Source organism: Lasioglossum baleicum, chromosome 1 (assembly GCF_051020765.1).
Source record: "Lasioglossum baleicum chromosome 1, iyLasBale1, whole genome shotgun sequence".
Taxonomy (NCBI): domain Eukaryota; kingdom Metazoa; phylum Arthropoda; class Insecta; order Hymenoptera; family Halictidae; genus Lasioglossum; species Lasioglossum baleicum.
Genome location: NC_134929.1, coordinates 16185295 through 16201328, shown reverse-complemented (window position 1 = coordinate 16201328; position 16034 = coordinate 16185295). Strand labels below are relative to the sequence as shown.

At 38.0% G+C, this 16034-nt stretch overlaps 1 protein-coding gene across 6 annotated transcripts in view; it reads right to left on the bottom strand.

The window, feature by feature from the left end:
• Positions 1–16034, bottom strand: part of LOC143209571 (uncharacterized) — an 88356-nt gene that overhangs the window by 18396 nt on the left and 53926 nt on the right. The window contains exon 1 of one of the 6 annotated variants that reach the window (XM_076425423.1): positions 5520–11011. The exons of the other annotated variants lie outside the window; for them this stretch is intronic. The gene's annotated coding sequence lies outside the window, so the exon portion shown is untranslated. Of the gene's footprint in view, positions 1–5519; positions 11012–16034 lie in introns of those variants that run through there. 6 annotated transcript variants of the gene reach the window in all.

Here is a 16034-nt window from a genome sequence, read left to right as displayed (position 1 = left end):
TAGCAACGTTGGTACATCCAGTAAGACCGACGGATGACCACAGAACAGTGTAGTGTTTTGTTAAAATTTTCGTTACAAGTAAGTATACTTTATCGCTTTTTAACTTAATTTCGGATTGTACTACAGATGTAATAATTGCGTATATGTTTAGTTATGTTTAACGTTTACTTCTTACTGTGCCAACGACTGTACTATTTCTCTTACGATTGTTATTCATTAAATGTATTTTATAATAAAAGATTGACTCGTTAAACTTTGCTTCTGATGAAAAATCTCTAGTAGCTTATAATAATAGCAAGTTAAGCTCGTTTAAACATCTCAAAAAAAAGATTTTTACGAGGGCTATTACCGGTGAAAATAAAATTTCATTTGACTCCACTTCCTTCAAATTCATCCACGAAACATTTCCTCCAACTCGAGATTTTCCAACATTCGCCACCTAGGTGGTGCTAGTAAATATTACGCATAAGAAGTCTAGTATCTATTTACTTTGACATAATACCTAGAAGCGTTTGCTTATTTTTATGCACGGGTCCCAATGAATTAGCAATAAATTTGCGTAGCGGCGTCGTTTTCGTTCGGCAGGAAGACTGGTGGGCAAAGAGATTCGTTGTCAGTGGCGCAATAAACCGGAGCCCGGCAGTAAATTTATGGAAGCAACGGATCGCAGGAAGCCGCAAATTTTCGCGGCTGTACACGGTGTAATTACAGTGGCTGCTGCGAGAAACGTATCCCGTGAGCGGCCGCAGGCCTCTTCTTCCTCGGCGGTTTTCTTTCGCCGCCAGGGAAAGTAAATCGAGATCTTCGATTTTCGAGTCCGCCAGTAGAGTCGCCACGTCTCACCGTCCACATACCTCTTCTCGCAATATGTACACACCTGCGTCCGATTGTGCGCTAAGTTACAGCCGCAATTAATACACCCTTTAATCTATCGGCTGCGCCATGGTAAATCATGCCGTCTTCTAATGATAAGCTTTGTTTTTCTTGAACACCCGGGACACGTTGTAATTTCACAGCGACGTGTCATATTGTGTGTCCGTCCGCCGTGTCTTTTTCCGCGTTTCCAGAAGAACAATTTTTGTCTTTTTCAACAGTTCCAAGCACGCGAACGATGCAACACTTTACGATTATTCCAGGCTCTAGCTTGAGGATGCTGGTTGCATGAACGTGTGGAGAGCAGTGTAGGAACGAGAGCCATTTAATAATATGAATACATAATTCGAATTGATCTGTTATTCTTTAGGGAGCACATTAATGATTATCTATGCAAAATAAAAATTGTCTAGGTCGATTATAAGGTGCCGGAATCGAATAAGAATTTGTTTCTTCTTCGAACAATTGGAATAAGTTGACAAGAATATCTCTTGAATTATTTTTATCTCTCTGTTGTTTTATATTGCACCCTTTTATTTTTGCGATAAATGCATCAAAAATCTCTTACGGAAATAATATTCTTTTCAATATAAACAATATAGACCCATGACCTCGATTTGTGAATATCCGGAGTGACCATAACATCGAGAACAACAAATTCGTCCACGTTTTCCGGTTCCAGTGAACGTGACACAACGTTCGAAGATTTTTTAATTGACCTTCTTCCCAACTCTACGAATTCATATTGCATTACGTCACAAGGGATCCCCCAAGACTGCAGGAATACGTGTCCGATGTCTAGAAAGTGCAGATGACTCGTCCGTGTCCTGAATGCCAAGAATTCTAAGCCAACGCGAGCACGTCAGCGCCGTGCGATCAATCATAACATGTTATTTCCAACTATATTAGAAATCTAGCTGGACAGAATTCAAACAATTGCGTTATTTCAATTCGATTGCATAATTATACCAACCAGAAGTAGGACGAAAGGATAATCAACCTAATAACTGCATTATTTCTTACTGGCTGGAATAGAATTATGAAATTCTGTTCAATTTTTTATTTTATGATTGTCCATATTATGCATCAAGTTTGTGCTTTGTTGTATTCAATTCCAATAATCTTACTATCACAATCATTCATATCTTCTATTCGTTTATTCTAGCATTGGAATTTATTAAAAAAATTATGTTGTATCATAAATTAATATTTAAAAGTGTATGTATAGATAGTATAAAAACTTATTTGTGAATTGTTCAACAAAATTCATTGGTAATCGATGTCTGCTGTATCGGAGTATGCCACTTATGAAAGTTACAAGTGAAAATTCTTGCCTTGCACGTGAGAATTAAATTCGCAACGTAGCCATTAATAGAATCTTACATACGTGATTCCTATATGACGCTAACAGATTGTGTTGATTGCAAGGTTACCAAGTTATTAGGACGAAAGTTTTCAGGCTGTCAGTATAGTGAGGGAGAAATTATACATCCCCAAGGAACGTAGAAACAAATCATGCAATTCCAGAGGGAAACGTATTTCATAGCAGAGGAATTTCAATATCTTCATGTGCTATAACTAGACAGCGGATTTTATGCATTTATGATAAAAATGAGTAGACGTAATTCAAAACGGTTAAACATTAGAAGAATTCAAATACTATTATTATTCAATGTATTGAACATATTAAGAAAGAAAATTATTTTCTATTCCACCCCAGTTTGTCGGAATTCAGGTAGACAATCCTTATTTTACACAAGGATCCGATATAATTCCATTGTGTATGATTTTTTTCATTTTACGGATATGAGATTATTGTAATACCTCGTGCAATACTTAACCCTCATACGCTCCTCAAGAATATAGTTGCATAAAAGAGACTAGGATAATAATTAACCCATGTTTGCTTTACACGTGAAATCAACAAATTATGTTCCATTTGTAACGTCACATTTTAGGGATCAATGATTTTACAGTATGCGAAAATAGTAAATGGGTGAATTTTTACCCTGAGGATCGTATAAGGGTTAACTGTGTAGTAATAAATAAAAAATGTTTGCATTGATTTAAAGACACAGGAGCCAAATAAACATTTCTTTCTTCTTTTAATTATCTTATTAAGGTGAAACTAATAGACTGGTGGCGTGAGATCTTTTAAATATGTCCACTGTTTTAAATTGCACGTACCCCTTTTTGTCATGAATGCATAAAGTCCGCAGTTTATTGATTAGATACCAACGTATTTAACAATGTAAACAACAATGAATTAAACGATGTAACAATTTTCCATTTCTACAATAATTGTTTTTCATTTCCGTCCCAGTTTTCGTACTTATAGACCATAGAGTAGAAGCGGAGTACGCGTCCTCAGGATCCGACACCCACGTATCCAGTTCAGGTTACAAAGTGGCTCACGAAGGTGACGAAAAAATGTGCTGCGACTTTCTCCGTTGTTGACCAACGGTTTTTCGTTCGGTCCATCGGCGTGGTGCGGGGATTGGAGGTCAAACGGCCTCGTCTTAAATCGTCACCGCTCAGCAAGACGCCTGCCTCTCTTTCTGGTACCTGTCCCACAGTTCGACCGTTCGTCAAATTCTTCCTCAGAAGTAGCAAGTGTAAAGATCAGGAGAGCCAACTTCAAACATTTCTTCCCTCTCCGGCCACCATTGCGGTTCAGTTTTCAATCATTGCACGTTCTCATAAAAATCAGCGTTCCATGCGAAAAATAATCGCGCGTCAACGTACTCGGGTGACGAAAACGTCGCATTCTCTTCTCCAATAACTGGGAAACACACTTTCTCCGCCACGCCGGCGTAACAGGCAAACAAGGATCCATAATTATCGCACGAAACGCGCAATAACTGTACGTAACCACATTTCTCCTGACCCCGAGTGCACCCGGTATTGAAATCGGCAAGTAGAACGGCACAATTTCACTAAAATCCTGCGACACGGATCGAAGCAAAAGGATACGTACACGATCGACGACTTAACGCTGGTTCCAGATATTTTATTTCATAATTATTGAAATCGTAAAGATGTTTTTTCGTGGCACAAGTAATTAAATAAGTATACTTAGTAGAGCAGATATAAAATAAACCGCACAAAGTTCAAATAACTTTAATTTTGTTAGTTTTATAAAGCAACAATAACCGGCTACTTGTGAAGCTCGGCGTTAGAAAGTCATTTGAACCATTTTATTTTTGTCAAGATTTCTTAACTTGTTCCCCGTATTTGAACGAATCAAACTTGTGATGAAGATTCTGGAAGAAGTCTAACAAATATATGTAAATGTTACGCCTTTCTGTTTAGATGGAATAAAATTTGATTCGTTCGTAATAAATACTTGAGCATTAAAATAAATGTAGCCATATACAACATATAAATCGTCTTTGCTCTTTACGACATTTGTGGAGATAAAGACATTTTAATCACTGCAACTGTAAAGAAAATATAGCAAGAGGTTAACCAACTACAATAATGGCAGGCCAAGAGGTTAGCCGACTGATGAAAATGATTTTTGTCAAGTTATTTTAGGGACAGCGGTTATTCGCCGCCGATTGAACAAGGATTCTATCGTCGGATCGTTTTCTCATGGCATTGAAGGAATTAGGTTTCATTAAATTGACGAGTCCACGCGCGTACGTTACAGCGAGTACGGAATCGTGTCATCCGTTCTGCAGCCTTCGCCGATTGCGACAAGCTGCATTATTGCAAACAATGTAATACACACGCCGTGGTAAATTAGAAGAAATAGCGCGCGCGACAAATTTTATTACTGTCACACACCGTGTGCGTAGTAACAGTTTTAGTTAACCGTGACACGTCGAATTGACACCGGATATAATTGATCGATGTCATACTATACAACTTTGCAATGCTTGTAACTGGAACTTGTTGAATTGAAAGCGTATCGAAGGAGAAACGTGGCGGATCGTAACGAAAAGAATGTGTTCCGTCCGCGTCACGTTTTACGTGTAAATCTTTCATACGCTTCTCTCATTAACCATCGTGTCTTTGACATAATCTATGTCGTAGCAACCTGTTGAACATCCTACTTGTTCTGCTTATAAGAGCGCGCGATTCAATTTTCTTTTTCTTATTTCTAACGAACGTCTCGTTCGAAGCTGAAATATTTCGGTGAGGTTTTCGCAAGTTTGAGGTTAATCAAAGTATTCTGCAAACGAATTTCAATTTTCTTGATTGTATTACGGTAAAAACGGATTTTTTTTGGTCATTCATGTTCTTTATTTATGAGATTGTTATTTCCATTTTTTTGTCCTTTCTACCTTCGACGAATAGTCGATGTTTGCTTGTGCTTTTCTCGTTATCGAATCAATTCTGTTGAGTTAACCCTTAGCACTCGAATGGTAACTCTCTGAGGGACCATTAAAAATTGCTGCACCATTATTCAAAATATTGTTTGCATTATTAAATATGTCGGTATCTAATCAATTACTAGGCATTTAGGTATGTATTGTATGAGGTATTATACCAATTTCGTATCCATACAATTTAAAAAATCACAGAGAATAGAAATATTCTCGGTCGCAAGAAATGTTTAATTTTCGAGGAAAAATAGCTCCGAGAGCAAACAGTTAATTTATATAAAGTGCGGTTTATTTAAATATATAATCCAATGTTACCTTTCTCTCTCGATCGAAGGGGTGCACGTTTATCCGATCCTCGTGAAAAATCCCGAACACGTGGCCGACATAATACACACCCGGATTTCACCGCACAATCACGCACGAGTCAACTGAATTTTACCTGATTTCGACATAACATTCTGTCACTGGTCCTCGAGGCATCTGTCGTGCGTCGCCTCCTCGAGGATGCCGGTTACGAACGTAGTCGAGAATAACCGAGACCGGCCGAAGGTCACCGAGCCTATCCGAACAGTCACGCAAACGACCGAACGTTTTCGCGTACCTGACATATTGCACTTCGAATTTCGAAAAACCACTTCGATTATTTCTTCGAACTACCAGATAATCTTTGTTTCATCGTATCAATGAAAATATCCTTGTTATTATTTATTAGTTACCGCGGCAACAGGCGAGTTAGTATCGCGCGACGGAGACCGAATACAAGCGAGTCGAACTTTGGTTACGAACTGGTCAGTCAGAGAGTGGACAGTTAGGCCCGAGAGGGAGTAAAGAATGGAGTAGGGAGAGGGTTGTTGCAGACTCGGATTTGGGAAATTATTATTATTCGTGGTACGAAGAGAAATGAGAATTTTTTCTTTCTTCCGTGAAAGTAACAATTGTGTAACTGAAATGCCCAGTTATGTAATGTCAATTATATTTATATTCTTTACTTGTAGCGCGTAGTGTCGGACGAATTAGAAATTAACCTGATTAGGTTTAGTATCTGATAAATTGCATTTAATACATTGAGGTATATTATAGACAGCGGATTTTATGCGTTTATAATAAACATGAAGTATGTGTGATTTAAAACAGCAAAAACATTAGCAGAATAATGTAACTTATATTTATTCTTTACTTTTGTAGCGCGTAGTGTCGGACGAATTAGAAATTAATTTGGCTAGGTTTGATAAATATCTGATAAATTGCATTTAATACATTGAGGTGTATTATATGTAGACAGTTTATTACATAAATTTATAATAAAAACGAGTAGGAGTAATTTAAAACAGTAAACACATTAGCAGAAAGAAAAGAAAATTTCTATTTCACTCCAGTTTGTTTCAATTTAGGTGGAAAATTTTTATTTTGCATATAGATCCGCTGTCTATAGACATAATTATAATTAGCAATAACTAAAAGATTGAAACTGATTTTCACACCAATAGATGACAAATCAACCAAAATAATGGACCAAACCAACCGAACCGAAATTAGATTTCGAAAGATCCTGTGACGTCATTTGTGGACAGCATATCTTATACCTATGCCGGGTTCATAAGTATGCAGTATGAATGTTCTAAACAAGTCTAAAAGAGTCAGGAGTAAGAGGATCCTAAGTGCAGCCCTGATCCATGGTGTCAGGCGGGGATAAGGAAGAAAGTAAGAAAAGCAGGTAGAGCGAGAAGGAAAGACAAATACATAGCCCTGTTCCGCGTGCTCACGCTCACGTGTGCACACACGAGCATTGCTCACGGTTTCTGCGTGTGTGCGTGTCTCTTTGGTGATGAGAGGGAAACAGGTAGGACCGCCAATAAGCCGTACGTAATGCGTACGTGAACGAAACATGTCGTTTTTTCAGGTAAACCGTGAAACTAACCTGCGCGTTTCCACCCACCACGTCATTACAAGTCAAAGTAACGAACAGCTGACACAAGCAGTCTTCCGGATCACGGCGTGCTGGGATTGAGCGATCGGATCATCGCCGCTACTTAAAATTCTTCGTCCGCTACTCGGCCGATTTTGCAAGATTTCTAACGAGTTGGCGCGACTGGTTTAGAAAGAGGAATACGCACTTCACATTCACTGGGTTTTTATCGTTCATATACGCGTTAGGTTTGCGCGGTACTTATAATTTATATTAAAAAATATATACATAGATATGCAATATGAATGTGTTGATAATTTCGATCTCGACATCGTATAACGTTATGTATATATAATGTGTGCGTAATGTTATATACTAATGTTGAATGAAAATTGAAATTATTCGTATTCGTATATTGAATTATATATCTATATATTTTTTAATAGAAACTATGCATCCGGAACCGGTATGCGGGACCGGCATTCCTCCAGAATAATTGTTATCGCAGCTCTCACAGTCTCTTTATGTCGTGCAAGCACTTTCCGCTTAATATCTAAGATATTACATTAATTACTTCCGCTTAGTGAAAGTTATGCTCGTAATTACAAGAAGCATTAATTGGTTCTATAGTATATCCCACGAGAGAGTAACCACGTTTCGCGCAGCTTAGAAGATGGTGGGGGCGCAGCGAGCCTATCATCTTTCACTCCACTACACATTCCCCACATCCTTGGACCAATTAGGGCGAAGATGCGCAAAGACGAACGAAAACTGGTCTCTCCGCGGGGTTACTCTCTCGTGGGATATACTTTAGCTATTATCCGGAACAATGACATTAATATTTCGTTCAATCGTTGTAAATGTAGAACGAGAGAGTTTAAAAATACGGTCACATTATTATCAACTTATTTATACAGCAAGGAGCATAACCGATTCCACACACTTTAAATCAGAACAACTTTTTTATGAATGGACCAAACGACTTCAATTTCTCTGTAAGGCTAGAAGAATTAGTTTAGTAAATGATGTGTAAAAAATATGTTGAAAAAATGCATTTGGACGGAATTGTGAAAAACAATAGTAAAAAGTGGTTTTTACAACTTTTTTAGCTGGGCCAATAACGGAAATTCAAAAGATGTGTCTGGTCAACTGGTATAAATTATATACGTCCTGAAAATTTCAATTGCAATTTTTCAAGATTTTCGGCCTTTTTACCACTTTTGATCGTTTATAATTCGTAAACCAATTAACCAATTTCAATGAAATTTTCAGATCGTATATAATTTATACCAGTAGCCAAAACACATTTCTTAAATTTTCGTTATTGAGCCAGCTAAAAAAGTTGTAAAAATCAATTGTTAGCATTGCTTTTCACAATTCCGACCAAATGCATTTTTTCAACTTATTTAGTAGACGCCATTTACTAAACTAATTCTTCTAGCCTTACAAAGAAATTGAAGTCGTTTGGTCCATTCATATAAAAGTTATCCTGATTTAAAGTGTGTGGAATCAGTTATGCTCCTATTATATGTATAATCAAAAATATCTCGGAACACAGAAGACATAGAAAGCTGAAATTTGGTACACAGGTAGCTGTTAGCCCAGAAGGCTGCACCAATATGTTTATATCCCGGAGATCCTTCAGGATCAAGAGTTATGCTAGTTACATATTATATAGTTCCCACTCCTTACAATTAACCCAAACAATTTTCCTTTTAAGACCCGCGGTCTAATCACACGGCAAGGGGTTTGGAAGTCTATCGATGAACGCCGACTCGGTGTTAATAACAGATTGCTCTCCACAAAAGGAATATAGGAAAATTTCTAAAAATATGATTATCAGATAGGTATGAATGATAAACAAACAATTCGAGATAAAAATGAACATCACGTGTACAGGCGGTACCGTTGCCCTCATAGGTACATACTCCGTTTCCAGAACGACACCAGATATCAACGTCGTTGGAATGTTATCGACGCGTACAGCCGTTCTTGATCTTGTCTGAACGAGATCGTTCTCGGCTACGCGATTGTCCTAGAAAACGAGATTCTACCGGTCGGCGCCTGGTCGTCAACTATACCGCCTGCTATAGTTGTGCAATTGCTCGGTAACGACTTCGTCGAGACCTTCTTGCGCTGGCGGCTAAGTGTATCCGGTTTTTACGGAAGTCGCCTTCGAAATAGATTTTTAACAAATCCACACGGTTCGCGTGTTGCTCGAAAAATGATTATCAGTTTTAACAAGTTCGACTGTGCCTTTAATTACAATTCGTGGAATGCAACAGGATCGAAAGAGTAATTGGTAAACTGAATTAATTATTATTCATTAATTAAATAAAAGGAGGAATCTTCTATCTAGCTCATCCTGTTCCTCGTAATTGGCACAACAAAATTGTCGTTTTTCATAAAAATCCGCAGGTCAGTAATTGTAACATCGAAAACCTCTATATGTATTTTTGTTTTGCGGAGAAAGTTATTTTATCAGCATCCAACGTGTTAATGAGAAACGAGCGGCAAGTTCTCTCGAAACTTGAATTTGAAACAGATTATCCTGATTCATATTTGTTTTAGGTCTTATTTGTCGGTCGTAGAACGACATCTCGCAGCTGAACGTTTACCTCAATACAAAGTTTTTCCGTGTCATGATTTATCACGTTATAATTATTGGAAACGACTGATAACACCGAATGGTTCGTTTACGGTCACTGATTCCAGGATTTATAGCATGCCGGCACACAGGAAGCGTCAACGGAACGCCGGTCTATTATTAACTGGTTTTTTTCTTTCTTTTTTAACAATGTAATGCACCTTCTCTATTTAACGTTGTCCTATATTTTACTAGTTAAACATAGGATGCTCGGTAACTGTAGCGTACAATATTATCCAGTACTATAATTTAATCAAGCTCTGGCGATGGCCATACAGCGGCGTCTAATTATGATATCGCTTTATAATTTGCATAAACGCATTCGCGTGATAATCTTATTGCCTGCTTATCGAGATAAAGGATTTCGCTGGAGTCACATTTTTGTTCAATACTAATTCTAACATACTTTTCAGTAAAAATAACGAAATCTTCATTGATGGAGCTTGTCAAACATTTCGTCAACAGCTTTGCATATTTGTATATTTCTTTAACTCGAAAAATTAAACATTTCTTCGGATCTGGAATATATTTCCATTCCCCATGGTTTCTTAAATTTTATTATCTAGTACCTACAGTGGCCCAGAAAAGTGTTCGTACTGATGAAATTTTCAGCGTGTGTATAACTAACATAGATCTACAAAACATGTTTTAAATTTTCATTAAGAGCCCAAATAAAAAAGTTTTAAAAAATGCCTTCTTTATTTTTGCATGTAACCTTGTAAATTATAATTTTTGGAAAATTTCTTTTGCACATCATTTAGTAAACCAATGCTTCTAATTGTTTACAAAACATCAGGTCGCGTTTGGTACAAATATAAAAAAGTTATTCTGTTTTAAAGGGCCTACGAACTCTTTTGTGGGCCACTGTAGATGTTTAGTAATTGATTAGATACTGACATATTTAATAATATAAACAATATTCAGAATAATGGTACAGCAATTGCTGCTCTCTCAGAGTCACCATTCGAGTGCTAATTATTAGACTGCGGATCTTTATGCAAAACAAAAAATGTTTGCATCAATTGCAAGACACAGGAGCCAAATAAACATTTATTTCTTCTTTTAATTATCTCATTAACGTGAAACTTATACACTGGTGGCGTAAAATCTTTTTCATAGGGCCACTGTTTTAAATTGTACATACCCATTTTTGTCATAAATGCATAAAATCCGCAGTTTACTAATTACAGTAAGGAGCATAACTGATACCACACACTTTAAATCAGAATAACTTTTATATGAATTGACCAAACGACTTCAATTTCTCTGTAAGGCTAGAAGAATTAGTTTAGTAAATGACGTCCAATAAATAAGTTGAAAAAATGCATTTGGTCGGAATTGTGAAAAACAATACTAAAAATCAATTTTTACTATTGTTTTTCACAATTCCGTCCAAATGCATATTTTTTCACATTCAACATATTTTTTACACATCATTTACTAAACTAATTCTTCTAGCCTTACAGAGAAATTGAAGTAGTTTGATCCATTCATAAAAAAGTTGTTCTGATTTAAAGTGTGTGGAATCAGTTATGCTTCTTACTGTATATTTGGATAGTTTACAGTTTTCCTCTGAAAATATCTCGTTCCAGATCGTACAAGAGGACACGTTGCACGTAACACAATATTGCAACTACGGCGGCGATTTAACTAAATGCTTGCAACGTGCTAAATGAAACATTATCGCGGTCACTGGAAAGAAAAGACCGTGCTACTGCAGGGTCACGGCAGACTTTGCGTTTCCTGTTCTCGATATTAGGACGAGTGTATTGATCAACTGGCCAGCAGACTGGCCACCGAAAATGTTTGACAGTCAGCCGGGGAGTGTCTAAACTCCGGCGGGAGTCGTAGTAAAAAATTAAACCCGTTTTCGTCCGAGTCATACGAGAGTTTTACTCCACTTTGACGGAACAAAGGGATCGAGGGGCATAAAGTATCCGACGACTGTTTTGGCCTTGATCGTGACTCAATCGCGAGGCTCGAAGAAAAAGCAAAGAGAAAGGGGAAAAAAGGGGCGAAGAGGATGAAGAAGAAGAAGAGGAGGAAGAAAGAAAGGGAAAGAAAATGGCGAATACCCTCCTCGGAGACCAGCACTGAATTCAATCCTGCACGATAACGTCTCATCGATTTATTAACTCGGTTACCCTTAGAAACCCGGTTCGCTGGCCCTCGCCATAGTCCAGGCAATACGGATAACCGTTATCACGATGCACGAATACAATCGATTCTTACCGTCTGGGTGTAGTCCAGCCATAGTTTCGAGTCTATCTTCTTCCTGCATGACATTGTTCCCGATGATTATTCGTTCCGAACTGTTTCGACTCTTTCCAGTTCCCTTATTCCGCTCGAGATAAGTGGAAACCACCACTCGAAGGCAATCCGAGAGAGATAGGCTTCATTCGTTCTTTATTTTCCCGTGAATATTTGTTCCCCGGTGATGAATGTCTGCTATAGAAAGTTTCATCCACGGAGAGATGCTGCTCGATGATTTATCGGCCCCATAGTTTGCATTCTTCTTCGTCGATGCTGGCGATTTTCTTATTATCGCGGCCTCGTGGCGTACACTGCGCTTCTCAACGATTCTGTGCACCGAATTACGTCGGGCTAAAAGAATTTTGAACACTCGTGGCAACTAGAGGTAGGCCATTTTGTCCTTCAATGCAATAATCAGCATACGAACTCGTTCGTTTGCAACAACCACAAATGGATCGCAAGATTTCACGAGAACGCGTCGTCGATGTGCATCAGAATGTGCAGAACACTTGCGACAGAAGTGTTACCATTGTTTAAACGATTTCCGGGATAATGGTGCAGCGACTCTTCGCAGTTATGACCCAACGAGCTCGTAATTGGCGTTGCACGATGTTAATTAGACGGAATTAATTGGCTTCAACAGCATCGATCCTGGTTCGTTCGATGGAAAACCCTTCGTTGTGGCGTTACGCGAACTGGTAGTCTCCAAAAATAATGGAACTTTTGCTTTTTTTCGTAAAAATCTAGTTAGTCGCCAGATTAAGACTTGTTACCCCACTCCGTTTCCCCACGCTCGTTTCGTCTCTGTCGTGCATGTATCACAGGGCCACGTGACTAATCCTGATAGAGAGATGGTAAGACTTTTCCCCTCAATTCGTGCTTCCCCTCCTCATCTGACGACTGCAATATAAGGAAGTTCGAGGTAAAAGTAAAAGCATTTTCCCAGGCATAAATTGTTACTTCCTGCGCGTTTGTTCTGACGTCTATATGTCTTCGTTTACCATTGTCGTGTATCACACTGTATATTTCTGAATGTGGATTTAAGGTTGTCAGGAGAGATTATTGTTGTGATAACTTATACCGCTTTGCTAATTAAACTGTTCAATTCGATTTTAATTAGTTAACAAATTAACAAACACGTGCCACTTTTTCATTGTACAAAACACAATTGTAAATAGCGGCATTTGTTGTACGATTGATCAATTTGTCGATCTCGACGGGAACACTATTACTGGCGATAGGTGTTTCGCGCACAAACATGAACAAAGTCCATGTTCCAGAGGAACAAGCGCGGCACTAACTGTTCTTGTCGAGCCAGTTCGTTATCAGCTACCCGCGGGACAGTGATAACAGCGACGATAATGACGCCGATCTTTCCGATACACCTGGTACTACGACCGGGGAACTCCGTGAACAGATGTAAGTAGCGGCGAAGGATTTGGAGGCACGGCAATGGCCGCGATCGCGATATAAACAGTGTTCAAATAATTCTTGCCGCTCCGACCGTAAACTCCCCTAGTATGGAAAGAACGTTCCAACTAATACGTATGCACTGTTCCAATAATTCTTGCTGCTTCGGCCGTAAGTTGTTCAACTATCTGTGGCGAGAATCTGTTGGGCGTTGTGTATAGGGTGTCACGGAACGACGGGAACGAACTCCGTTAATTAACGTAGCCATTCTTGGAAAAACTAAATCACAAGCGTATCGATGCCTATTCGAACCAATGCGATATTCTACTACCCAAGTAACGCGCCGTGGTTCTAGCTTAACAGCATCGAAAAGGATAATACTTGTTTGTTTTTAATTGTGTAACTTTTACTCGCAGTGAAGCCTCGATCTAAGAGAGACCCTCGGGTCCGTGCTGTTTCTTAGACCGTACAGTTCTAGTATTTTTTGTGACCTCGCCGACCGCGTCGACCCTCAGTGGTCTGGATCAAGAAATTCAGTGAGATTTTGTTATAACTTTTGAACAATTGGAGAACTACCCGAACTGTTCATTACAGTGTTAGATTAAATCTCTTGATTTCTATTGAAAATTTGTATGAAACGTGTAGTTGTATAATCGAGAATTCAGCTATCAGTTCGGATAATCGAGGCTCTTCTAAAGCGTAAATTGCACAAGCAGACATGCTCCGAATTGTGTCGTGTTTGGTCTCGTTTTATCCAGAAGAATGTCCCAAATATGTTGGTAAATGTTTCACAAAGAATGAATGAAAAAGGAAAATGTCGATTTTCTGGGAAAATTGAGGGTGACGAAGAAAATCTTTACGAGGCTATAAAAGTATTCGAGCGTGTACGAAACGAGCAGTTTAAAATAGTTGAATGCTATTTTATTTTATTCTCTATGCACCGAAGCCATTAACGAGGAAAATGGAGTTTAATTTAATATCAGCCTGTTTAAACGGTTCTGCAAAACCGTGGATTCGCACTTCGCACGAACTTTCGCAGTTTACGTATATTCATGCGTTTATAGCGCCACCTAGCGGAGGGAGCGACGATTTTCTTTTTTTACAAATTGGTATGCGAACTTGCGAATTTACGTAAACATCCACGGCGTAGCTATAATCGTTCCAGAGGTAGCACAACACCCTTTATGAGCTCGGTTCCGTCCGAACGCCGTTCTCAACCATTGAATTGCACCTTGTACCAGCAATGCTACTTTTAATCTGCGCAGAACGATCGGTAATTCTTTCTTAATCCTCGTAAAGAAACAAAATATGAGCTTGTTGGTAGAGATGTTGCGCTGAGCCTTTTTCCAATAGTTTCAACTGAAGAATTCGGAGGTGTCGTTCAACGGAAACGCCGTTTAGAGTCGCTAAACCATGCAAACCAGTTAATCACGGGTTTCCGGCTTTAGGTGAAAGTCATTGCTCCGTCACGTGTTACGTCACCATGCATCGAATTATAGCCTCACGCGGGCTGGCTGTTATCGTTTAATGTTCACACTCTTATCGCGGTGACATACACGCACGTATGTCATCAACATTCCAGAAAATTAACTGGTAGTTAAGTAGATTACAATGAACCTTTCGTGAAGATACAGGTGATTGTATTTTTTAAATGCTTTTGACTTTGCACTGAAAGTTACACTTTATTTCATTATTTCTCCTGCGTAGAAATTATATTAACTTTGATGATCAAAATATTTGTTTTACTTCCACAATTCTATTTTCTCAGGACCTTACATATATCGTATTCATAGAAACCATTTTTTTCCTGCGGTTTATAGTACTCTTCCCCCAACGGGAATCGCTATTATTAATAATTCCAAGCGAGTTATAAAGACCGGAAAATGTGTGGTTCAACATCCTCGAATGAATTAAAATATTAAAAGAAATTTACAACTGAAAGGAAATATAATTATAAAATGATAAGGGCTTTGAAACCATAAAAGATATCCATTCAAATTTTCACCGACTGATGTTCACATTATTTAGATGTATTGTGTGTAAAAAATTCAGCAGCAAAAATATTTTAGGTGAATTACAATGAATTAGAGTGAAATAGAGATTTATTTCTTGTATTAATATGTTCAATGCGTTGACAATAATGTAACAGTATTTTAAAATTTTTATAATAAATATTATTACTAGCAAAATTAATTAACATTTAAATTAAATAAAAAATTAACATTTATGCAAAATAAGAATTTCTTACCTGATTTGCAACAAACTAGAAATTCATTTTCTTGCCTATTATGTTTAGTAGGTTGAAAATAATGTAATAGTACGTTCAAATTTTCCTAATATTTTTGCTATTTTAAATTATCATACATCTACTCATTTTTGTCATAAATGCATAAAATCCGCAGTCTAATCTGTTTTAGATTACATCTACTAATTTTTCCGATAAATGCATAAAGATCCGCTCTCCATTGATAACAAATGTTCGAGTAATACTGTTAATCAGGAGATTGAAACCACAGGGTAGAGGAATAACAGGATAACAAGGTATTCGATTAACAGGGGCTCGGACAATGGAGGTGCACCACTGTGACCAATCTGGAACAGTTCCATGGCGAGG